This window comes from Lemur catta, chromosome X (genome assembly GCF_020740605.2).
Source record: "Lemur catta isolate mLemCat1 chromosome X, mLemCat1.pri, whole genome shotgun sequence".
NCBI classification, from domain to species: Eukaryota; Metazoa; Chordata; class Mammalia; order Primates; family Lemuridae; genus Lemur; species Lemur catta.
The window spans coordinates 63,347,516-63,370,878 of record NC_059155.1 but is presented as its reverse complement, the minus strand read 5'-3'; positions in this window follow the sequence as shown (position 1 = coordinate 63,370,878).

Sequence of the window (23,363 nt, the reverse complement as noted above, 5' to 3'; positions counted from 1 at the left end):
CAGCAGCCCTCCCCAGTGAGCACAATGGCATAACGGTCACCACCCAGCTGAGGCCAGGCGAGTACAGAGCCCATTCATTGTCTGTCCTCAAACGCCAAAGGAAGGAAGAAAACAGGGCTGAGGTCATTCACTAAACACTGATGAGGCCTAGAGGCAAGACAGAGACTCTGAGTCTTCAACAATATATTTTCCCATATAGCCTCCCTTAAAAATTTGTATTTACTCTTCAGTGCAAGGTATAAAAACATACCTTGGAAACATGTTTTTAATATATATGTATAAAAACAGATAAAAACTTTGTAGTTTGCAATGGATAAAATGTGACTATTTCCACCAAGTCACCAAAAATCCCACAAATAAGCAATGTGGCTTTGAGTGGTAGTAACATCACACATATTCTTTTTATTGCATATTTATATTCTTATAAATATAGGATCTAGGACATGTCAATAGCAACCAGGTAAATAAAAACATAAATTCCCCTGAAAACTATAATGCAGTCTCTGTAATTAGATTTTCCTATCTTCCTTTCCCACTAGAATTCTAAAAATTAAATACACGAAAACTCATCTGCTTTGATTTTTGCATAGAAATACATAAAAAGTCAATCATTAAATAAGTTACTCTGGCCAAAGCCCTGAAAGTGGAATCTTTCCTATAAGGCTCCCACTGATTTGGTTCTCTGAGCCGACCAGCTAATTTGGGGGATCTAATTAGGCCTTAAGTACATACTGTTTCAAAGTATAGGAAAGCGGGTTAGCAAAATGAATGAAGGTGTTGTGAGAAATCTGAATTACAAAAATTGAGTCATATGTGGTTCTAAGGAATCTTTCTCTGTACATGCAGTAATAATCCTATCAGAGAAGATGTCTTCCAATTATAATACACACACCAGTGAGAACTTCCTCAGCTAAGATAAATAATAAAATGTTTTGTTTTGTTTTTTTTCCCAGCACATTGCTTCCTGCCCCTTTTCCTGGCTGGTTGCTAAGGCTGGCTAGCTCATCTAGCTTGATGTCCTCATGGGCTCCCTCCTGTGGCTTTGCATGGTCCCTGCTTAGTGACTGGCACATCAAAGGTGGCTCAAGTCCAAATGGCCTTCTTCCACTCGCTGGAGTCCAAGCTCCATCCTTCGGCCAGACACAGGCCTGTCGCAAGTTGCATAAGCCACTGTGTTCAGAAAGCCTGCACCTCCACATCTATAACAGCCACAGTTAAGACGGATGGACGAGGGGGCCAAAAAATTGAGTTTAATTTCCTTTTTATTCCCTCAACTTCAAATCCCAATTTAACCTCTCTTCTATTGTCACAAAGAAGGCATAGCATGGAGGAGGAGTAAGACCAAAAGGATGTAGTTAACAAGTCTTTTTGTTTTTTTCATACATATGACATTCTACCCACAGAAGGACATTGTTTAATTTGTCAGCAAGGGTGATGGATTTGTGAATGGATTTATTTGCAAGTTCTCTGAATCCCCATGTGACTAGCATCAGAGTCAAAAGTGAAATATGAGGCCAGGAAGAAAGCTACCCTCTGACTCATGAACACAACAGGCAATGGGATAACTGAGAATGACATAATGATAATACAGTTCAAAGGAAGAAACAGACAAGTTCACTTCACCACAAGCATATCCTTCATACAGCAAAACCTAGTGTAACCATAAAGGAATAAGGGTTGAACAGGCAGGTATTGCAAATTAAGAGCATATCAGCAAAACCCATGACTAGTTTAAAGTGGTTAGGACCACTAACTAGTACATTTCAGGAGTCTTATTTCAAGTTTACTTTTTCTATAAACATATTCATGGTAATTCCATGTTAATCTCTCTCTTTTCTGAACTTACACAGCACTAACTATTGCCTCATTGATTTGGACACAATCAATTACTTGTAGGTATGAATTCCACAACCTGTTCCTTTTAAATTTCCTATTTTCATTCCAGCATAAAATAGCTAATATTTCATGCTCTTGGATGCTGCTGAAATTGTTGAGCTTGTCTGTTTCCTGGGAACACTCTCTCCTCCTACCTCTACTCCCCCAAATCACTGAGAAGCTGGTAACTCAACTAACTGTAAAGTGCCAAATCTTCTCAGGAAGGAAATGTTTAAATACATTATGTTTTTAAGGATATTTTCAATTCATCTGACCTTTGATCAACTATAGTTACATTCTTTTTTCACTTGTCCAACTATTCTATGGCCGACTCCTGTTGTAGAGAAGTAGTTCCAAGAGTTCTGTAGCTAGTTTGTAAACTCTCTAAACTTACACTTTAGCCTTAATTGTTTAATTCTGCCCCCCGCCCCTCACTGTGTTGCCTAGGCTTGAATACAGTGGTTTGATCATAGCTCACTGCAGCACTGAACTCCTGGACTCAAGCGATTCTCCTGTCTCAGCCTCCTGAGTAGCTGGGACGACAGGCATGCGCCACCACGCCAGGCTAATTTTTTTATAGAGACAGGGATCTTGCTACGTTGCTTAGGCTGGTCTTGAACTCCTGGGCTCAAGTGATCTTTCCACGTCAGCCTCCCAAAGTGCTAGGATTACAGGTGTGAGCCATGGCACCTGGCCTATAAATGGTATTTTTAAAGGGTATCTCTCATCCCACAATTCATGGGAGCCATGAAAGTAAATAATCCCAGAAATGTTGTTTGTGTTATTAATCTTTAGACTTTTAAAGTAATGTTCTGACTTAAGGTGAAAAACAGCTGAATACAATGCCTAGCCTGTGAAACAAGTTTAAAAATCATTCCTAAAAAAAGAAAGTTGTTCAGAACCATCTGATCTGTACTAAGGGAATCTCAGGACTTCAGAGCTAAAAAAGGCACTTTGTTGGCCACTGGTACAACTCTAGCTCATTACTGATCAGCAAAAGTGGGCAAAGACATCATCCACCTCAGCAGGTAAGACCCATAAGCGATTGCAGGTGCCAGAGTTTCCACCAAAAACTCTGACCTCCTACAGAGGTTAAAGTGCAAGGAAAAAGAGAGAAACCCCCAATTTTTGAGTAGACGGGCCAATATCCTAGACAACCCTCTAAGGATGAGGTTACCCTGGGCGATCTTTTATTCAGAGACTGTGCTGGATGGGCAAAATCCAAATTCACCGACAGATCTTTACACTGTGGTTCTCGGTACATCAGAATCACCTGGGGGACTTTAAAAAATACCGATGCCTGGGCCCCACTTCTAAGATTCGGATTTGATCTGTCTAGAATGGGGGGCCGAGCATCAGAATTCTTGAGTAGTCCAGTGATTAGGAAGCACAGCAGACTTGAGAGACTCCGGAACTAGTCCCCTCCCACAATTAACCTGCAATGACTTAGGAATCTCAGGGGCCGCGAGCCCCACCTTTTGCCGAGGGATAACGACAATTACGATGACAACGTGACAGCCAAGACCTCGGCTCTCCCCGCAACAAGGGAAGCCAAGCCCAGGGTGGGCTCCTCCCTCGCTCCCCAAAGGAAACCCAGCCGCCCCCGAAGTCACCTCGTGGGCGCGCAGCTTGCAGACCGTGGGCGGCGAGCGAGCAGCTGCCTAGTTTTCGTGGGACAGATAGAGGGGAAGCGGGAGGGGCGCTTTGGCCAGGGCGACGGGAAGCACGCTTCCGGAGCGAGTCCCACGTGACCGCGGCGCGCCGGAAGTCCCGCCTACGCGACTGACGGCACCGCCGCTTCGCAGGCTACGCGGTGCGGGAGGGCGGGTGCTAGAGGTGGATCTGCCCCTCCGACTGGAGCCCGGAGAGGGCGGGGGCGGAGAGCTGCGTGCTGCGCCGGGTCCGGGCACTGGGACCGGGGCGGGGACATCTGCAGTGCCGGAAAGCGTGTGTTTCTTGGGAGGGATTATTTTACACAAGGTTCTTCCTCCGTTGTTCAGAAAATGGATGGAGGAGGAAAAGAGACGTCTGTGGATAGAAAGGGGCGATGGTAGGAGGGTGGTGTTTTCTGGGAAAAGTCAGGTCTGGATTGGGACCTGGTGGAATCTCTGTCTCAGGGAAGAAACCAGCGTCAAGAAAGGAAGGAAGAGAACAGAAGGCGTATATATGTGTATATATTAGTATACTGTGGTATTCGATAGGCTATTACCTCGGCTGCTGTCACAGAGAACCAGAAGAGGAATGGCTCAAACCTTGAGAAGTGTATTTCTGTCTCGCAGCAGTCTGGGTGTAAGGAATCCAAAGTAGTATGGCAGCCCCATGGGACTAGGGACTTACATCCCACCTGTCTTGTAGCTCCATCCTCTCTGGTTTCTTGCCTTGGCCCACATGGTCCCAGATGGCATACCACTGCACCTTTCTTCCAGCCAGTGGGGAAGGGGGAAAGGGGAAACCAGGGCCATGCCTCTTCCCTCCGAGGTAGGGTTTTGCCACCTTGACACTATTCACAATTGGGGTTGGATAATTCTGTGTTCTGGGGCTGTTCTGTGCATTGTAGGAGGTTTAGCAGCAGCCCTGCCCTCTACGCAGAAGATGCCAGGAGCATCCCCTAGTTGTGAGAACCACAAATGTACCCAGACATCTGGGGGGCAAAGTCACCCCAAGTTGAGAACCACTGCTTTAAGGGTACTACCCAGAAGTGGCCCACAACACTTCTGCTCACATCCCACTAATGGCCAGAACTTCACTATTCGGTCATCGTAAGAGTAAAGTAGTCTTGGAATTGTCTATTTTTCAGGTAGCCAGGTGCCTAGCTAAAACTTGGCTAAAGAAGCCAAGAAGCTAGCCAGTTCTCCCATACCCTCGTTGCTACAGGGAATGGAAATTCTGTAGCTGATTGAGGCGGTGATCCTGTTCTTTTCATCTTTCAAGCTGAGTTTTAGTCATTATTCATTTTAACTTATTTGCATAAAAATACTGGTGGTGGGGCACACTAAGCACCTAAAAAATGACAATCCTATTTGAAAAGAATGGGCACTGCTACTCCAGAGGGCTGACCAGGGAGAGAAACCATTCTGAAATGGAGGCTAGAGGAGGTTTGAGTTTCATTTGTGTTTTAGCACCATCTGGTGGAAATTTAGAAATGCTATCATTCCTTGCCCTTGCCTGGTATTTTCTTTCATTTGTCCCAGGCATAAACTTCAAATTTTAAATAACCTTTAAATGGATTATAGCAAACCATTCAAAGATCCTGTCAGATGAGGAACTCTTTAAAGCATGATCTCTTACTTTCAGCACTACTAACATTTGGGGTTGGATGATTGTGGGGGCTGCTCTGTGCATTGTAAGATTATTTAGAAGCACCCCTGGCCCCTTCCTATGGGTCGCTTCCCTCCCCCACCATTTGTAACAACCAAAAATGTTTCCAGACATTGCCAAATGTCCCTGGGCCTGAGGAGGGGGAAATCGCACCTGGTTGAGAATCACTCCTTTAAACAAGTTGTGTAGGATTCCACTGTCTATTAAGGCCATGCACCATAGTAGTCTCTTATCAGTGCATCCTTTGTGTCTGGGAAGGGTGGGGAGACAGTATGGGGAGAAAATGAGGCTCCAGAGGTAGCAGGACCTGTTGTCTTGTTTACACTTTGGAGAACTCTGCTCGTGTTTATCCCAATAGTAGGAGATGAGATTGAGGGAGGGATGCCCAAAGATGACAGTGAGAGGATGTGGACTTTGTTTAAATTCCCTACAGTAAGGAAATCTACAGAGGCCATTACCTAGCACAGGAATTAGCACAGAATAATCCCCGATTTGGTACCCGGGCCTCAAAGTTCCTCTCAGGGATGTACAGATGTCAGGTGTGGATAACCCTGCCAGGTGTGGGAAGCCATAGCTAATCTCATGGGGCTTTTTGGATCCTTCCTCCTGCTCTGGGACCCATCTGCCTTCTGAATGTTGTGGAGAAACTTCTTGGGAGCCAGTCCCCTTGCCTGGGTCAAGTAAGTGGTGCTAAGCAGTCCTGACCTTTTACCTTGAAGCTAGTAAAGGAAAGAGCAATTTCCCAGGAGCCCCTCTCAGGTCCTCTCCTACAGTTTCCCTTTGATTTTGCCACCTTCTCAAGCCCCTGCCCCACCAGCCAGACCCTCCCTTTCAGTGGATGACCTCACCTCCTACTGACAAAACTAAGATGACCAGGCACAGATGTCATCACTTGGAAATGTATTGCTGTCTGAACTCTGCACTCACCATACCTCTTGGTTTGGAGGAAGAGGCATTTTTGCTTCTGCCTAGATGGATCCAATCATGTTCTTGACCCAGTGCCACATCCTCACAGGCACCTGGCTCCCCAATTAGGCACCCTGCATGTCATTGCCTCTCTCTTTCCCACCGCTTCCCCATCTGCATCAAACTTGCTTGGGTTCTCTGATCTTTACAATTATTTGGGCTAATTTTTCATCCCCCTCTGCTTATTGTTCTTTCTACCTCTTTTTTTGGTCGTGCTTCTGTAAAAAGTGGGATACCTTTGTTTCCTTGCCTACTTTCCACCCACCCCACTGCTGTTCCTCTTCCAGCACGTCTATTCCAGTATACTGATGTCACCGCCACCTTTTCCCATCCACTACTGACTATAACTTGGCCTCTCTACAGTATTTAATACTGTTAGCCATCACCTCTTTCTTTGCAATTACATTTCCTCTCCCAGACTGCAAAAGTAACATGTGCTTAATGCAAAAAGCCAAACACAAAAGGAAAACAAACACAAATTTTGGAAAACCCAGACATTTAAGCACAAAGGAAAACAACAAGTATTATTTGCAACACCATTACTTTAAAATAACCACTCTTTCTATTTAGTGCGAGTCCTCCTAGTTTTGTTCTATAAATATTAATGCATTTATACATGTACATGCTACTTTGTCTCTCTCATACACATGTATAAAACCAAATGATTTCTTGTAGATACTATTATGTAACTGTTTCCCAGAAAGCCCGACTCTATGATGGAGTTTAGAGTACAGGATGTTTACTAAAGAATGACCGTGGGATCAACACCTATGAAAGGGAAAGGAAAAAACAGGATTGGGTAGAACAGGGTTTCTCAACCGTTGCATATTGACATTTTAGACTGGGTAATATTTTGTTGTGGGGGCTGTCCTGTGTATTGTGGGATGTTTAGCCACATCCCTGGCCTCTACCCTCTAGATGCCAGTAGCATTCACACACCTCCCTCCCCTCTAGTTGTGAGGACCAAAATTGTCTCCGGACATTGCCAAATATCCCTGGTGTAGGATTGGGGAGGCAGTAAATTGTCCCCAGTTGAAAACCACTGGGGTAGAGAGAAGGGCTGAGCTTGGATGGGGGCCTAACAAGAGCCTTGGTGAACCCCATGGGGATCTCAGGAGCTAGAATGGCTCTTCTGAGTTGTAGGAAGTTGGGCAGAGATGGTGAAGCCTTTATTCTCTGGCATGGAACAATTATTGGACGTGGGCCCCTTGAAAGGGGCAGGATGTTGGGTGAGGTGGCTCTGTAACTGGGGCAAAAAGTCCCTCATTGAAGGGGGACCTGGGGCATCCTAGTCTTCATGACATGAGCCACTCTACAATTGTTCATTTACTTTTCACCATCTTCCATTCAATGACAAAGTTCCTGAGAATTGGGACTACACCTTATCTGGCTGTGTTTCCTCAAAATCCAGTATACTACATGGTAATAAATACTGGTTAAGTTAAATAATGAAATGAAATGAGACAATACTGACGGTTATTTGGATATTTGCAAACTTAAATACTATAATGCAAGGCTTCATTATGCATTTTATTAGGATATGGGAAACTCCCAAGAGATTAATTCATATTTATATTATATTTAATTATAAGTTCTTTTTTGAGAAGTAACGAGTTACTCAGCTGATAACACTCAATAGTACTAAGCTTGATTGATCATTAACAATGTTTTGAACCTTTTGTAGATGAGATTCTTTATCAATAATTTAAAAAGTCTTAGAAGGTTGATGTGAGATAGAACCAACTAATTTCTGAAATATACACAGAAAGCAAGTATTGAAAATTTTTACTTTAGATATGATCATAAAGCACTATATTGTCTCTATGTATAGCTTCACAAAATAGTACTCATCTTCATCCAGCAGGGGGCATGCTGTACATAGTTATTGATAGAGAACTTTTTAGTTAAAAGATGGTGATACGTCACTCACATTAAATGAGTCTAACTATATATGTAAAGTTCAATGCATTGTTTGTAGATGATATTTCAATACTGCATTTCCAAGTCTGTTCTTTCACATTGTTTAGGTTATTACATCTTCAACATGATCAGAATTAGGTTAAAATTAATCTCTAAATAATACTGTTAATTTCAACTGGCTAAAATCATTTGAGGCCAAGAATGTGTAAGGCTTTTTGAGAGCATAAGTTCACATATGGTATGTTTTGATTAGTATTATGACCTTATTTTTACCACAGCCTTGTAAAGCAGGTCATTGTTCAAATGTATTTCTTACTTTACTTTAGATATATTTCTAATTTCATTTTAGGGAATTGACCATTTGATAGTAATCCAAAACTATAAAAGGACAGGATAGCTGTATATGTAAAGATGTTTATTACAGTATTATTTATGGATAATTAGTAAAATTGGAAGCAATTTTGGAACATAGACTATTAGGCAGCCATGAAAATGAAAATTATGAATCTTACATAGGTGCATGGAAAGTAAGTGATGAATGATAAATCAAATCAAAACAGAATAAATTGTATGTTGTGTTAATAGCTATGTAGAAATCGAGAGCATGTGTGGTTGGGGAAAATGGCAAGAAAGATGAAATGTTGATAACCTCTGACATGTCAGGGAGTTTGTGTGTGTGTCTCTCTCTCCTTCCTATCAGATTATTGCTGTTACAGTGATCTTTGTAGAAGATGACACTTCTAAAGAGATTTTTGTGCTTTGTTTGGAATGCAATAATGTCTGACTTATCCAGTATGTTAGGGGAAATGTGGCATATTTAAATGACTTATGAATCTTTTTTTCCTATTAACTGATGTTTACTCCTCTAAACACAAAACAAAATTATTTTGCCTAGAAATCTTCTAAAATGTATTGTGTACTTTCCTGCCTTCTCCAACAGTTTCCTGAACACATTTTATTTTTTTCTTTATATCTCAGGCTTACCATGATGAATGTTGATTTCTCTCCCACTCTAGAATAGGATGGTGTTCTTATGTGCAATTCAAGTATAGGATTATTTGCCTCTGCATGGCATGATCAAATCTCCTCCGAATTTTGATTCCTTGGTTCTTATTTTCACAGGTTTTCTTTTTTTCTTGTTTTGCCTTTTCCTCTCTTTCAGTCTATCAGGTGTCATTTTCATGGCTGCCAGTAGTCTAGCCTTTGACAACTTTTCTTTCCTAACCTCCCAACAAATTTGCTGCTTCTGACATGCCTTGTTAGAAAATCACACAACTGAGTTGACTGTGCAGAGAGATGCAAAGAGCATTTCACCTTATGTAAGGGTCTGGACAGTGGAGACACAGCGATATCTGTTTTGGTTCCTCAGAGGTATTTGGCTTACTTCTCAGTTCTTGGCTGTTTCCTGGATATGTTGAGGTCTCAGTGAAATGGCTTGTGCACAAGGGACATGTTGCTGCAGGGAAAATAGAATAGGAGCTCTCAGAAACCAAGCATAGTAGTAGTAAATTCAGTCAACACCAACAAATCAATGGAAACTGAAAGCAGAGTCAAGCAATCAATAGTTACAAAAACCCCACATTTGTATTTGCTTCACTCTCTGTCCGTGGCATTTCATTCTCCCCATTCACAGACTTCATCCTGGGACAAATTTCCCTCCAGTTGAGGAAGGAGCAATGGGATGAGGAAAAGGAAAAAATTTACAAAAGAAATTAGAGAATCATGATTTATGCAATTGAAAGATCTTTTCCCTTAGCTAATCAATAAATAGCCCGATATTTCAAACATATAAGGAATATTTTGAACACGTAAGGCAGGTTGATAGATGCTGTGGAGACCCACAAGAAGTACTTATTTATACTCCCTACCCTCATTTTTTTTTCCTTTTGCAAAAGAATTAACTATAGGATTAGAGTGGACCATTTGTGCAATTAAAATTTAATTAATTTCATTAAATTATACATAACTCTCTGTGAATATATGTTATATAAATTCAGATGTTTCTGCTACCCAGAGTCAGTGCTATTTTTTTCTAGTTCTGGTGTCTAAAGTAAGACTTCAGTTCAACCTTAGCCGTGTTGATGGAAAAGAAGGCAAACTCTGTAAAATAATTTTAAAGAGATTTATTCTGAGCCAAATTTGAGGACCATGACCTGGAGCCACACCCAAGAAGCCTTGAGCAAGTGGACTTGCTGTGGCCGGGTTACAGTTTGGTTTTATACATTTCAGGCAGACAGGGGTTACAGGTGAAGTCATAAATCAGTATGTGGAAGGCATACATTGGTTTGGCCGAAAAGGTGGACCATCTTGAAGTGGAGGGGGGGGCAGCTTACAGGATATAGGTGGGTTTAAAGAGTCTTTGACTTGTAATTGGTGAAAGACATGATGCTTTGTCTAAAGGCTTGGAATGTTCTAACTTAAGGAGCCCTATTAATCAGAGACAAGCCGCCAGACATATATTTGTTGTGTAAATTGAGGACCTGCAGGTGTGTCTTGCATACCCTTAGGCCTGCTAATGGGTCACAAAGGGTGTCTCCAAGAAGGGAGGGGGGGCATGATGAGGCATGTCTGACCTCACTCCTCCTGGCAGGCAATTTAGTTTTAGGATATCCCCTTGGCCAAGAGGGGGTCCATTTAGTCACCCTGTGGGGGACGCCTTAAGATTTTATTTTAGTTCACAGCCACCGTGGCTGTGGAGGCACGTCCACTGAAGAGAGTCCTACTATAATTTGTTGAGCTTCACCACACTCCTGAAGGTATTTATGTACTTCTAGAACCTGGGAAAATTATTAAATTTCCAAGTATTCTCTTCCAAAAAGAAAAAAAAAAAACAACTTCAACAAAATTAGCAATAACCACAAAACAAAATAAGCAAACACATTTCCTAATCTTCAGAGTTGTGATTGAAAGACAACTTGTAATGGGACATGATTTTTGGTTTCTATTGATTAATTCTCAAGAAGCTTACAGATTCCATGGATCAATGTGTGAAAAGTAACCTACACTTTGTATGGGAGAAAATGTTTCTTTCCTCACCCATCACAAGGTTCATGGCATAGGGGAGAGAATATAATTTCTTTTTTTTTTTCCTTCATAGCTTTTTAGTTGAGACATTGTTCTGAAAACAAAATTGAGATTAACAAGAGAAAAACCAGCAGAAGTTTTATTGAGTATGCTGTACCCATCACACTGGGAGAGGCCTCAGTTCAGAAGTATTTCTCTCTCAAGGCAGTGGCTTAGGGGTTTTACTTAAATAGTATTTTAACAAAGAGTCATAAATCCTATAGTGACAAGACAAAGAAGAAAGCATCTTCAGGCTTCCAAAAGGTGGGAAAATGTGGGAAGGTAAATTAATAAGAAGAGCTGATAGATCCTCTAGAGCTGGTGTCTCTGAGCTGATAAGCAAGCCTTGTAAAGGGGCCTGTCCCTAGGCAGGAAGACCTTTGTCTTTGTAAATTGCTGTCCTGCCATCAGGCAAGCAGGGGGCAGGGCATAGTGTCTCCCTGCATTTTAACCTTCTTCAGCTCAACAATCCCCAGTACATTAGAGAGGAATGTTTTGGTTTCCTTCATGGCTGACACGCCTATAAAAAAAGACATATTAACAAGAGAAAAGCATAACAAATTTACTTAATATAAGTTTTATGTAACACAGGAGCCTTCAGAAATGAAGACCAAAGACTGAGGGAAAACTGTATTTCTGTGGACAGTCATGCTGGAAAACTGTATTTTTGTGGACAGTATGATTGGAAGACAAAAGATTATGAGCTGATGGTAATAAACCAGAGGGAACTTAGCAAGGCCTGCTTTTTCAGGTTCTTCCTGGCCTCTCTGTGTGACATTTCTTCCCTCCAGATATAGGGCAGGATACCTGTCATATGAGGGTCTTCAGGGGAGAAAGGAAGGAAAGGGTCAGTGAATGACCTTTGTAGGTTCTATGGCCTGCTTCAGGGGAGAAGGGTGGGAGAAGGTCAGAGAGCTTCCTGCTTCTGTTGTTTTCTCAATTGCCAAGCTGCTATACTTTGGAGTATCATGTTCTGAGCCTTACAACTTAGATTACTGTATGAGAAGTGATCATCTTACAGGAATCAATGCTAACTGCTGGATTAGAAATGATCATTAATACTGGAGAAAGGTTATGGATGTCCATACTGATTTATTGCTTACCATGTGCAGGTATAGACTGTCTAGGGAATGAAAGTGAATATATTTGGAGTGAATTGCAGTGTTGTGTCTAGGTTAGGCTAGACCTGCTGGTCATTGTTATAGAAAGTTACTTGAGGAAATAATTATCTCTTCCATAGTTTGAAGGCTGTAGTGATAAAAACCTAAAATGTCTAGTTGTTATGTGAACAAATTACATATTAGAAACTGATGCATCTATTGAATTCTGGATTATTCATGGTGGTAGGGACAAAGTTAAATTTCAGAAAAATCCCCCTTAATCATATATATTAGAATAATCCAAAATAAAGTGTTTAGAGCTCTGAAACCATTCCAAATCACATTTTACTCAGTAATTTAAAGAATTCTTCTATCATACTTTTACAATGTTGTGAGAAATTATGATATCTCCAATATGCTTTCCATCTCTTTTGCTCGTTTTTTGTTGAAAGTGATAATGGGAAACAAAATGGCCCAAAAGTTAAGAGCTAGAGAATACCTTTGCTTCTGGCTATAGGATGCTATAAACACCTACAAATTTGATGCTCAGTACCTCAGTGAATGCTGAGGATAATGTATGTTTTCAATTTATTAGGTGTCCATTTGGTTGTCTATTAAACTAAACATGAGCCATCAATTTAATATGCATAATTGATAAGACCCACAGAAATAAAGTACTAGTTTAATCCTTTATAGCACTGATTGTTAGCTTTGAATTTATATTAGAAGCATTTGAACAGCTTTTAAGTATCCCAAACTCAGGCCACGTCCCAGACCAATTAAACTAGAATCTCTTGGGGATAAGACCAAGATACCAGTATTTTTATAGCTCACTAGGTAATTCTAATATGTAGCCAAGTTTGGGAAATACTTCTTTATAGAACTTCCCCGCTTGCTCTTAGTTTATTAAATACTTTAGGGACTCTTTCTTTAACAATTTTTAACAGTATTTTTCCTTAACAGTCTTTAGGGACTGTTTCTGTTTCTTTTGCTTTAAGTAAAAGCAAATCTTGTCAAAAGAATAGTCTTGTTTCTTTTATTCCTCCTCTCTTTTTCTTTGCTCTTGTTTTTTTTTCAGCTAAACTGATCAATATAGCATAATAGCATATAGAGTCAGGTCACTCTAGGTTTGAATATAGGTTGGGCTATTTACTAGTTGTCATAGATAGGCAATTTAGTTAATCTTTAAGCCAGTGCTCTCTGCCCCCACATCTATAGCAGTAATTCTTAACCAGAGGTAAAAACCTGCCAGGAGACAAGTGGCAATCCTGGAGACATTTTTGGTTGTCACCTCTGGGGGGGTGCTTTTGACATCTAACAGGCAGAGGCCAGGGATGCTGCACAGGAACAGCCCTCATAGCAAAGAATTATCTGGCCTCCAAATGTCACTAGCGCTGAGGTGATGGAACCCTGACCTACAGAGAGAGGCTGTGGAGTCTGTCTGCATTCACAGTCTTGTTCCTCTACTTCCTAGCTGTGTAACCTTGAGCAACTTAACTGTTCCTGCCTGAATCCCATCTGAAAATGCAGATATTATTGGCATCCACCTTGGAGTTGATGTGAGGTTTAAATGGGATAATGCATGTGGAACATTAACACAGTGCTAATTATTACCAAAATGTCTCCTTTTATTCTGGGCCATTTATGGATTTTGCCAGTGTCCTTGAGATAATTTGTTTGACCCTTCTTTTGATAATCTCAGAGTTAGTATTCCACGATTTGGGGGTAAGAGTGGAAAGGGGGTTGGCAGGCAGAGTTGTCTTTGAACATGCACCCACTTTGGATTTCAAGTGAGCATTCAGAAGAGACAGTCTCCTGCAGCACACTGTTCAATTCCTTTCTCCACTTTTCACATTCCTCCCCACCTTACCACCAGCTTGACACTTGTGTTGGGGTGGAGTGTGCAGATAAGCAAGCTTGTCTTGGGTCAAATAAAAAGTCAAAGGCATTCTTGCAAGTACAGATTCTAAGGAAAGAGGGCTTAACAGCAAAGAGCACAGTGTATTAATAAACTTTTTATTTATTATTAACAAGAAGAAGATAGCTACAGGAGTTTGAAATTCAGGAAAAAGCCCCATGCTGGAAATAGACATTTGGGAATCATTACTATAAAAAGAATCAAAGTTATGGGAGAACAAATTTTGAGGGAGGGTGTAGGGAGAGGGGAGAAGGGTGCTCAGGATGTAGCCTGAGAAATAATGCTCAGCTAATAGTTATTGCAAAGCTACTATGTGCTTACCAGTCACCTTTCTAATTTATTATACTACATTTGACTTTTGGGAAGTGTTGCCTCCTATTCCTTCCATCCTCATCCCTAAGTGTTGCAAGCCTGGCTTGAAACTAACAAAATGAATCTGTACTAAAGACAATATGGGCTGCTCATGAGACTAACCTGATTGCTCTCCATTAATCAGATTCCTTTTTAATTTTTGTCATTATAATTTTATAATCATAACATAAAAATTGAATTCTTCTCTATGCATATGCTTTTCTATCATCATAGTGTATGTATAACTATGTATGTTTTTTTTGGTGTGTGTGTTGCACATACCAAAAACATTTATTTTTGTTTTAATACCAAAAATTTATTTTTATTTTTACTTTTTTTGTCTTTCTGTGCCTGGTTTATTTCCTTTAAAATAATGTCCTCCAGTTCCATCCATGTTTCTGCAAATGACAAAATTTCCTTCTTTTTCATGACTAAATAATATTCCACTGTGCATATATACATTTTCTTTATCTGTTCATCCCTTGATAAACACTTAAGCTGATTCTATACTTTAGCTATTGTGAATAATGCTGCAATAAACACAGAAGTGCAAATATCTTTTGGTTACATTTTATGTCTTTGCCTCACCCAAGCAAGTTTTAGAGACATGCCCTTCCCCTCTACAATGCTCACCATATCCATTAGTTGTGAGTTTACCCCCCCAATCCTCTAATTCCTGGAGAATATTACTACCGTGTGAGCACCATAGTGTTGATCAGTTAGTGCCAATTTGATGGCGAGACATGTGGAGGCTATTCCTCCGATCTTGTGATACCTCACTGTGGATAGTGGGCTCAAGCTCAATCCAGGAAAATATAAGAGGTGCTAGATCACTGTCGTTTCTTATAATTGAGTAATATTCCATTGTATACATATACCAAATTTTAATAATCCACTCATGAATTGATGGGCACTTGGGTTGTTTCCACATCCTTGCAATAGTGAATTGTGCTGCCATAAACATTCAGGTGCAGATGTCTTTATTATAGAATGTCTTTTGCTCTTTGGGGTAGATGCCTAATAGTGCTACGTAACTATGTATGTTTTTATAACAGCTTTATTGAGATATAATTCACATACCATATAATTCACCCATGTAGAGTGTACAATTCAATGGCTTTTAGTATGGTTACAGAGTTGTGCAACCACCACCACAATCAATTTTAGAACATTTTCATCACCTGCAAAAGAAACTCCATACCCATTAGCAGTCAGTTCCTATCTCCTCTCAATCCTTCTAGCCCTAGTGATTTTCCGTTTCTATAGATTTGCCTATTCTGGACATTACATATAAATGGATTCAGACAAAATGTGATCCTTTGTGTCTGGATTCTTTCCCTTAGCATAATGTTTTCAAATGTCATCCATTTATAGCATTTATCAGTACTTTATTCCTTTTTATTGCTGAATAACATTCCACTGTATGGATATAGCACATTTTATTCATTCATCAGATGATGGACATTTGGGTTATTCTACCTTTTGGCTATTGTAAACAGTGCTGCTATGAATGTTCATGTACAAATATTTGTTTGACCACCTGTTTTCAATTCTTTTGGGTATACACCTAAGAGTGGGATTGCTGGATCATATGGTAGTTCAATTTTTAATTTTTTGAGGATCTTCCATACTGTTTTCTATAATGGCTATGCTAATTTACATTCCCACCAACAGTGCGTCAGGCTTCCCTTTTCTCCATAACACTTTTGTTTCATCTTTTTGATAATAGACATTCTAACTAAAGTATGAAGTATTTCGCTGTGGTTTTCATTTGCATTTCCCTGATGATTAGTGATATTGAGCATTTTTTCATATACCTGTTGCCCATTTATATGTGTTCTTTTGAGACATATGTGTTTAAGTCTTTTGCCATTTTTAAATTGGGTTACTTGTCTTTATGCTGTTAAGTTCCTTATGTGTCCAGATATTAACCTCTTGTCAGATGCATAGTTTGCAAATATTTTCTCCCATTTTGTAGGTTGTCTCTTCACTCTGGAAAAGCTTCTTAGTTTGACAAACATACAAAAACCAGTAGTGTTTCGATATGCTAACAGTGAACTATCTGAAAAAAAAAAATCAAGAAAACAATTCCACTTACAATAGCCACACAAAAAAAAGGATACCTAGGAATAAACTTAACCAAGGAGATGAAGGATCTCTACAGTGGAAACTATAAAACATTGATGAAAGAAATTGAAGATATATTTGAAGATATTATTTCAAATAAATAGAAAGACATTATGTGTTGTGTTTACGGATTAGAAGAATTAATAAAGTGGCCATGCTACCCAAAGCAATCTACAGATTTATTGCAATTCCTATCAAAATACCAGTGACCTTTTTCATAGAAATAGAAAAAAATCCTGAAATTCATATGAAACCACAAAAGACCCCAAATAGCCAAAGCAATTTTGAGCAAAAAGAACAAAGCTAGAGACATCATACCACCTGACTTCAAAATATACTACAAAGCAATAGTAACCAAAACATCATGGTACTGGCATAAAAATAGACAATGGAACAGAATAGAGAATCCAGAAATAAAATCCATGCACTTATAGTCAACTGATTTTTGACAAGGGTGCCAAGAATGTACGTTGGGGAAAGGATAGTCTCTTCAAAAAATGGTGCTGGAAAAACTGGATATCTACATACAGAAGAATGAGACTAGACCTCTAACTCTCTCTTTTGCATATTTTGATATACAAAATCAACACAAAATGGATTAGACTTAAATGTAAAACCCAAAACTGTGAAACTACTAGAAGAAAACACAGGGGAAACATTTTATAACATTGGGCTGGGCAAGTTAAGACCTCAAAAGCACAGGCAACAAAGGCAAAAATTACACAAATGGATTATTTTCTTAAGCTACATTCAAGATCAATTTTGAAGTCTTCTTTTATCCATAAAGAAGCATAAAGGCACATGCAAATGGGAAGTTTTGTGTAGTGGAAAAACTGTTCTATAATGGATTAATATTTATCATCAAAGGTTTAAACTGGCAGAAAGCTCCCCCAAAAGAGCAGGATTCCAAACAAGCAGTGAACACTAGTTTGGCTACCTAATCCATCTTTGAACAGAGATAAAAAGCTTCTCCCTACCTCACTTGAATAAAACTAAACTTGGGCATGTATTATTGAGCTGGTACACTTATACTTATTGTTCTCTAAACATAGATTTTTATTATATAGAAAACAGGGAATATAAGTAAAAGAAAGGAAAGAAAAATCCCCTCCTGGGAATAACATCGCCATTTTCTAAAGGACCTCTGGATGAGCATGTTGGAATCATAAACTGGTTTGAACTACCTCTAGTGGTTTGAGCCCGAGGAAAACCACCTACTGGCAGTTCTAATAAAAGCTGTGCAAGCTCTGAGGCCACTGGGACTTCTCCAAGGAAATCCCCTTGGAGAAAAATAACATTTTCTATTTCCTTCAGTCTTCTGGTTAGTTTAAGTGTATTTAAGAGCAAAATTCATACAAATATGTGAAAGAAAGTTTCAGTGGGCTCTTATGCTAGCTTCAGAAAATTGATTTAAAATTGGAGTGACATTAATTCTCAAGGTATTAATTAGACAGCTTGCAGGGCCCATCTTCTGCTAATCTCAATAATTCTCTAAATTCTACTTTACCTTTTTTGCATGCAAAGATATTCCACTGACTAATTTGTCACACAAGGGATTTTTTTGAATGTAAAGAAAAGCCTTAAAATATTTGAGTGTCAAATTATGAATACAGGAATACTTCTACACATTTATTATTCACATTCAAACATTTATTGAGCACCTATAGCATGTAAGGTAAGATTCTGGGATTAGGAATTCAATTAAAAATGGATTAGGTGTTAAGGAGAAAGAAGGCTAATCATTTATTTATTTATAATTATTATGGGTATATAATAATTGTATATCTTTGTAGGGTACATGTGATGTTTTGATACAGGCATACAATGTGAATTACTCAAATTAGGATAATTGAGGTATCCATCACTTCAGGCATTTGTCATTTCTTTATGTTAGGAGCATTCCAACTCCACTCTTAGTTGTTTTAAAGTGTACCCTAACTGGTTGATTATAGTCACTTCGTTGTGCTATCAAATATTGTTCATTCGATCTAACTATATTTTGCACTCATTAGTCATTCCACTTTATTTCTCCTTCCTCACTACCCTTACCATCCTTTGGTAACCATCATTCTACTCTCTGTCTCCATGAGATCAATTGTTTTTATATTTATTATTATTGTTTTTTACTCCCCCCATACCCCAGATCAATTTTTTTAAATATTGAGCTCCCACAAATGAGTGAGAACATATAAGATTTGTCTTTCTGTGATTGGCTTATTTCAGTTACATGATGTTCTCCAGTTTCATCTATATTGTTGCAAATGGCAGGATTTTATTCTTATTTTGTGGCTACATAATATTCCATTATGTATATGTACCACAATTTCTTTATCCATTCATCCATTCATGGACACTTAGGTTGATTCCATGTTTTGGCTATTGTGAATAGTGCTACAATAAACATGGGAGTGCAGATATCTCTTCGATATACTGATTTCAATTCCTTTGGATATATACCCAGCAGTGGTATTGCTGCATCATATAGCAGTTCTATTTTTAGTTTTTTGAGGACCCTCCATACTGTTCTCCGTAGTAGTTGCACTAATGTACATTCCCACCAACAGTGTACAAATGTTTCCCTTTTTCCACATCCTTGCCGGCATTCATTATTGCCTATCTTTTTGATAAAAGCCATTTTAACTGGGGTGAGATGACATTTTATTATAGTTTTGTTTTGCATTTTTCTCATAACTAATAATGTTGAGAATTTTTTCATGTACCTGTTGGCCATTTGTATGTCCTCTTTTGAGAAATGTCTATTCAGATCATCTGTTCATTTTTAACTGGATTATTTGATATTTTCCTATTGAGTTGTTGGAGCTCCTTATATATTCTAGTTATTAATCCCTTGTCAGATGGGTAGTTTGCAAATATTTTCTCCCATTCTTTGGGTTGTCTTTTCCCTTTGTTAATTGCTTGCTTTGCTGTGCAGAAGCTTTTTAGCTTGATGTGATCCCATTTCTCCAATTTTGCTTTGGTTGCCTGTGATTTGGGGGAATTACTCAAGAACTCTTTGCCCAGACCAATGTCCTGAAGCATTTCCCCAATGTTTTCTTTCAGTAGTTTCATAGTTTCAGGTCTTATATTGAAGTCTTTAATCTATTTTGATTTGATTTTAGTATATGGTAAGAGATAAGGTTCTAGTTTCATTCTTCTGCATCTAGATATCCAGTTTTCCCAGCACCATTTCTCACTGTATGTTCTTGGCATCTTTGTTGAAGATAAGTTCACTATAGATATGTGGATTTATTTCTGGCTTCTCTATTCTGTTTCCTTGGTCTATATGTCTGTTTTTATGCCAGTATAATGCTGTTTTGGTTACTATAGCTCTGTGGTATAATTTGAAGTCAGGTAATGTTATTCCTCCAGTTTTGTTATTTTTGCTCAGGATGGCTTTGACTATTCTGGGTTTTTTGTGGTTCCATGTGAATTTTAGGATTATTTTTTCTATTTCTGTGAAGAATGTCATTGATATTTTGATGGAGATTGTATTGAATCTGTAGATTGCTTTGGGTAGTGTGGACGTTTTAACAATATTGATCGTTCCAATCCATGAGTATGGAATATCTTTCCATTTTTTGGTGTCCTCTTCAATTTCGTTAATCAATGTCCTGTAATTTTCCATATAGAGATCTTTCACTTTTTTGGTTAAGTTTATTCCTAGGTATTTTATTTTATTTGTAGCTATTTTAAATGGGATTATTTTCTTGGTTTCTTTTTCAGATTGTTTCTTTTTGGCTTATAGAAATACTACTGATTTTTGTATGTTGATTTTGTATCCTGCAAATTTACTAAATTTGTTTGTCAGTTCTAATAGTTTTTTTGTGGAGTCTTTAGGTTTCCCTAGATATAAGATCACATCAGCTGCAAACAAGGATAATTTGACTTCTTTCTTTCTAATTTGGATGCCCTTTATTACTTTCTCTTTTCTGGTTGCTCTAGCTAGAACTTCCAGTATTATGTTGAATAACAGTGGTGAAAGTGAGCATCCTTGTCTTGTTCCAGATCTTAGAGAAAAGGCTTTCAGTTTTTCCACATTCAGTATGATACTCTCTGTAGGTCTGTTTATTATGTTGAGGTAAGTTACTTCAACACTCAGTTTTTTGAGAGTTTTTATCTTGAAGGTATGAGGAATTGTACTGAATGCTTTTTCAGCATCAACTGAAAAGATCATATAGTTTTTTTCTCCTTTGTTCTGTTGATATGATGTGTCACATTGATTGATTTGCATGTATTGAACCATCCTTGCATCCCTGGAATGAATTCCACTTGATCATGATGAATAATCTTTTTTCATGTGTTGTTGAATTCAGTTTGCTAGTATTTTGTTGAGGATTTTTGTATCCTTGTTTATTAGAGATACTGGCTTATGGTTTTCTTTTTTATTGTGTCTTGTCTGGTTTTGGTATCAGGTATATAGGCCTCATAGAATAAGTTTGAGAGTATTTCCTCCTTCTTGATTTTTTGGAATAGTTTAAGTAGGATTGGTATTAGTTCTTTGAATACTTGGTAGAATTCAGCAGGGAACCCATTGGGTCTTGGGCTTTTCTTTTATGGGAGACTTTTTATTACTGCTTCTATCTTGTTGCTTGTGATTGATTTATACAGGTTTTGGATTTCTTCCTGGTTCAATCTTGGTAAATTATATGTGTCTAGGAATTTATCCATTTCTTCTAGCTTTTTCAATTTATTGGTATATAGTTGCTCATAGTAGTCTCTAATGATCCTTTGGATTCTGGCAGTATCAGTTGTATTGTCTCCCTTTCATCTCTGATTTTATTTATTTGAGTCTTCTTTTTTTTAGTCTGGCTAAAGGTATGTCAATTTTGTTTATATTTTCAAAAGACCAACTCTTTGTTTTATTGATATTTTGTATTTTTTTGTTTCAATTTCATTAATTTCTTCTCTGATCTTTATTATTTCTTTTCTTCTACTAATTTTGGATTTGGTTTGCTCTTGTTTATAGTTCTTTGTGATGCATCATTAGGTTGTTTATCTGAAGCTTTTCTACTTTTTTGATGCTGGTACTCATTGCTATAATCTTTTATTACTGCTTTTACTGTATCCCATAGGTTTTGACATTTTGTGTTTTAATTTTCATTTGTTTTGAGATATTTTAAAATTTTCTTCTTAATCTCTTTTTTGATCCACTGGTCATTCAGGAGCATATTGTTTGTATAATTTCCATGTGTTTGTATGTTTTGCACTGTTTCTCTTGTTATCGATTTCTAGTTTTATTCCATTGTGGTCAGAGAAAATACTTGGTATGATTTCAATTGTTTTGAATTTTTTAAGACTGATTTTATGGCCTAATATATGGTCTATCCTTGAGAAAGATCCATGAGCTGAGGAGAAGAATGTGTATTCTCCAGCCACTGGGTGAAATGTTCTGTAAATATCTATTAGGTCTAATGCTGAAAGTGGAGTGTTGAGGTCTCCTGTGACTCTTGTATTGGGAATCTTTCTTTTTAGGTCTGATAATTTTTACTTTATATATCTGTGTGCTCCAGAGTTGGGTGCATATACTGTTATATCTTCTCGCTGAATTGACCCCTTATCATTATATAAAGACCTTCTTTGTCTCTTTTTACAGATTTTGTCTTGAAATTTTTTTTTATCTGATAGAAGTATCACTACTCCTGCTCTTTTTTGGTTTTCATTTGCATGGAATATCTTTTCCATCCCTTTATTTTCAGTGTATATATCTCTTTATAGGTGAATTCTGTTTCTTGCAGACAAGATATAGTTGGCTCTTATTTTTTCTTTTATCTTTTCAGCCACTCTGTGTCTTTTGATTGGAGATTTTAATCCATTCACTTTCAATGTTATTATTGGTAGGTAAGGATTTACTACTGCCATGTTATTATTGGATTTCTGGTTGTTTTGGGGTCTTCTCTTTCTTACTTCCTTTCTGCCTTCCTTTGTTATTATAAAAGTGATTTTCTCTGGTAGTATGTTTTAATTTCTTGCTTTTTGTTTTGTGTGTATCTGTTGTAGGTATTTTGATTTGAGGTTACCATGAGGCTTGCAAAAAACATTTTATAACCAATTATTTTTTAACGTATGACAACTTTACTTAGAAAGAAATAAACAAGCAAAGAGAAATCTAACAGAAATTCTACCCTTTAACTCCATCCCCCCTTTTTATCTTTTTGTTGTTTCCATCCATATCTTTTTATACTATATCTCTCTCAAAAAGTTGCTATAGTTACTTTTGATAGGTTTCTCTTTTAGTCTTCCTACTCAAGATATAAGTGGTTTATGCACTGCAATTATAACAATAGAGTATTCTTTATTTGTGTATTTACTGTTACCAGTGAGTTGTATACCTTCAAATGATTTCTTATAGTTTATTAATGTCCTTTTCTTTCAGATTGGAGAACTGCTTCTAGCATTTCTTGTAGGACAGGTCTGGTGTTTGTGAAATCCCTCAGCTTTTGTTTGCCTGGGAAATTCTTTATTTCTCCTTCATGTTTGAAGGATATTTTTGCAGGATATGATATTCTAGGGTTAAAGTTTTTTCCTCCAGCATTTTGAATATGTCATGCCACTCTCTCCTGGCCTGGAAAGTTTCCCTGAGAAGTCTGCTGACAGATACATCAGAGCTCCTGTATATGTTACTTTTTCTTTCTTCTTGCTTCCCTTAAGACCTTTTCTTTATTCATGACCTTTGGGAGCTTGATTATTTAATGCCTTGAGGTAGCCTTGTTTGGGTTAAATCTGCA